Below are 4,124 nucleotides of genomic sequence, written 5' to 3'. Positions count from 1 at the left end.
ATATGTGCATATGTGGAAAAAAGAAGAGGAATTTGGCTGTTTCATGATGCGAGGACTTCAAATTGACACTTCACCGATTTCGTCTATTTGGACTGGAATGTATAATAGAAAAATAAAAATAGTTTCATTTAGCTTTGTTATTCGACTTCTTTACTTTTATTCGATTGTATTTAAAAATCGTATTTCCTCTTTATTTGATCGAAGGTGGTGTTGCAGTACGGCCGTAGTAGTGATTGGCAAAGCAAACGATAAAGTCAATTGACTAATATCTATTTTATTCCACAATATTTCCACTTTATTCCACAAGATTTCCTTTGTACTCTGCCAGATATTTTCTTCCACAATTTTCGTCTCATTCTTCTACAATATTCCAAAAATATTTCACGACATTCCCTCATACCACTTTTCTGTTAATTCATACTTGCACCCTGTTCTCTCATACTTCCTCACTATTTTGTCACGTCCATCTTAGGTCATTATATTTCAACATTATTCTGCCGTACTTCTACTATATGTTGCTGGACTTCCACATTATTCCTGCCGATATCCCTTACATTCACTCAAACCTTCATTATATGCCACTGTATTTCCTCTAGATTTCTTTACATCTCCACTGAATTTCATATTTTTTTCACCTTTTTTCTGAATTCCGTCATATTTCCATTATATTCAACACAAATCCCACAATATTTCCAACTTATTTCCACATTTGTCCATCATATATTTACCACATTCTTTCACCCATTACATTCCACTATGTTCTTGCCATGTACCACCATCATATTTCCACCATGTTCAATTATCTTTCTATTATATCTCAGAGATCTATTATATTCCATCATACACTTGTTACACACTACCATCAAATTTCCAAAATATTACACCAAGCACTCATAATATTTCGTCTTTCTTTCCATCATATCTAAATTATATTTGAACTGAATTCTCTCATTTCTTGTTTTCTGCACTTCCTAATAATATTTACGTTGTATTCCACAATATTTCGATATCTTCCTCAATATTCGCTCCTTCCACTCAGTTCTCCGGTCCTTTTCACCACATTCCCTCAAACTGTCACTTTATTCTATCACGCAACGAGTTTATGTGAGATTTCTTCTAATACATTTCTGAATTCCTTCTAAACGTTTCTAAAAATACAGCTGTCTTTAATAATGAAAACTACTTAGAATGTGCAGAAATTTAAACGACAAATTATTTTACTCATTTATTGTTTCAGTCATTTAACTGCGGCAGTGCCTGGGCACTCTCTTCAAGGGCTCTCAGCCGCCTACGACAGTACAGCACGAATTTCTGCCTGCTATCTATTTCATCAATTTCTCTTCAGCGAGTTGCTGTGTTAGGTAGTTTTTTTTTTTGCAGAAGGTATTTAATAAACTGAGACTTCAATAGAAGATACCTGATCAAGGTGCCATACAGTAGAGTCGAAGCTGGTTTGCAGGGTGAGCTTCTCAACAACAAGTATATACACGCATTAGTTTTAAAATGTTCTAGGTGTAGAATCTTGACGTAGAATTCTACCTTGGTATATCTGACTTTTAAAAGAAAAATCGGACAATGTATAATCGATTTAATCGTTAATCTTTAATTTATTATTGATATTTTGTGATCTCTGTGGCCTCTGCTAACCATGAAGTCATCAGAAATGGTGTAATAGGTCGGGGAAAAGACAGACGAGTAGATAGAATACGGTTGAAGCGGAATAAATCTTCAGACAGAAGTAACGCGGATGAAGAAAATCCGTTGTCATGGAAAATTGTAAGATTCTGCTGACAACTGAAAGACAAACATGCATGCTACATACATACATATATAATACATACGTACATACATACATACATACATACATACACACACATATACATACATAGAAACATACATGCAAAGATACACACACATGCATACATACATACATACATACATACATACATACATACATACATACTTTCAGCATGAGTTCTCCTTTCGTAGACGACAGAAGGTTCCACAATTTCTTACTGGACAACCTGCACAAATGATTTAAAAAAAATCTTGATCAAATGTTTGTGCTTCATATTAGTTCTCTCCTTTCATGAAAAGGACATTCTCTGTTCAGGTACACGGTGTGGTACTGGTCAGATGTAGAATTGATCGTAGAGCAACGTAAAATGAAGTGTTTTGCTCAAGGACAGAGCGCGCCATCCGGTCCGAGAATCGAAACTACCATCTAACGATTGTGAATGAAACACCATAACACTAGGCTACGCGCCCTCACCGCGTACGTACATACATACATACATACATACATACATACATACATAAAAACATAGAAATACTCGGCTTCACGGAGGAGGAGCAAAAGAAACTATTAGTGGCACAGTGAAGATTTGTAAAACATTCCAGAAATTCTCCATCTGAGATTGTTATGTGACTAGATGCACATACCTGGGTGTATGCATCGACATTATGACGAACACACCAACTCAACCACATATTCACAAACACCGGAAATATCTTAACGCAAAAGGTTTTGTCGCTTTCTTAGCGACCGGCTTGAACTCTCTCAGCAAGAGCTTAAATAAACATCAAGAAAAAAAATCATACATAAATACATACATGCATACATGCATAAATACACACAGTCATACATACAAACATACACACATACATACATACATACAAACATACATTTATACATTCATGTTGTAAGTATCTTGGAATTGATGCGAGTGTTGCATACAGTGGTGCTGAGCAAAGCCAGAGTAACGAAAGAATTCTCCAGTAGACTCAAAGAAAATATGGAACTCAGAGCTGTGTGCAATTAATAAGACTATATCGTATAATGCTTTTGCTAGTACCAACATTTAGGTTATTAGACTAGACACCAGATCAGATCTACAACCTGGACCTCAACACTAGAAAGATACTGAGCACCCCTTGCAACTTCCACGTCAACAGCAACACCGGCAGGATCTATGTAGGAGGAAGAGGTGGTAGGAGAGGCATAAGGTCCATCCAAACAGCCTTTCAGTATAGCATTGTATCACCGAGACAACAAATGAATTGTAAAGAAAGAAACGGGTGCATTAGATGTGTACTCAAATGTGAGAACAACATCTTTAGAATAGAACACCTGAACAGTTACTCAGTGTGCTATAACTGTCTCGCGTGGTCCAGTGAAAGCTGGGTTGATCTAACTAAACAGAAACCTGAAGGAGAAGTAGTCATCATATCAGTAGAAAACAATGCAAAAGTGCATATCCCGCATGTTTGAGAATAACAACAAACATCACCAGGAAGAGTAGTTTCTCCTGGATATGTGATAGTTACATTACATCCCATCTTGAAGGATATATCTTTGCTATCCAGAAACAAGAGATAGCTACTAAATATCTTATAAACCAGAGAAGCAAACATATCCCAAAACCTCCATGTTGTGATAGAAAATGTCGGTCATGATGAATCATGTATATCGTCATCATTAACTGCTCAAAAATGTCTACGAGATACTACCAGCGCTTGCTACATGATATAGTTGCAAAATTTATTTCCAATGCTACCCACAAGAAAGGATGTCCTGACGGATATATCAAAGGTATGTCAGAATCAGAATGTAATTACACCTTTTAAAACAAGGAGTACTGGTAGAAATTTCAGTAAAACAGCAGTCTGGTGGGAACACGACAGACGTGATACTGTTCTCTTGAAGAAGGACCAAGCATCATACATTTTTAGAGGCCAGCTGCCCAGAGGATATGAATGTACCAGCAAGACAACAGTTTTGGTGAATTAATGAGGAAATTACAGTCTTGTATCTTGGTTATACATTTCTTTTGTACCTACCGTTAGTAGACTATGTAACTATAGATTTGCACACAAACCTAGAAATACTAGGATTTCCAAGCGCATCTTCTAGATCGATCCTATTAGCAGCACGATAAAAATTTGTTAGACATTCTAAAAATTCTCCATCTGAGATTCCTAAAATGAATATATGAACTCAGTTATGTGCATCGGCAAGGATATACATGTGAAAAGTAATGGTACATATACATACGCACTCGTTCATGCACTAAGAACAGAACGTAAGTGTAGGTGCCTACACCTATATATATATATATATATAT

The sequence above is a fragment of the Octopus bimaculoides genome, chromosome 17, assembly GCF_001194135.2.
Source record: "Octopus bimaculoides isolate UCB-OBI-ISO-001 chromosome 17, ASM119413v2, whole genome shotgun sequence".
Classification (NCBI taxonomy): domain Eukaryota; kingdom Metazoa; phylum Mollusca; class Cephalopoda; order Octopoda; family Octopodidae; genus Octopus; species Octopus bimaculoides.
This window is presented reverse-complemented; position numbering follows the sequence as displayed.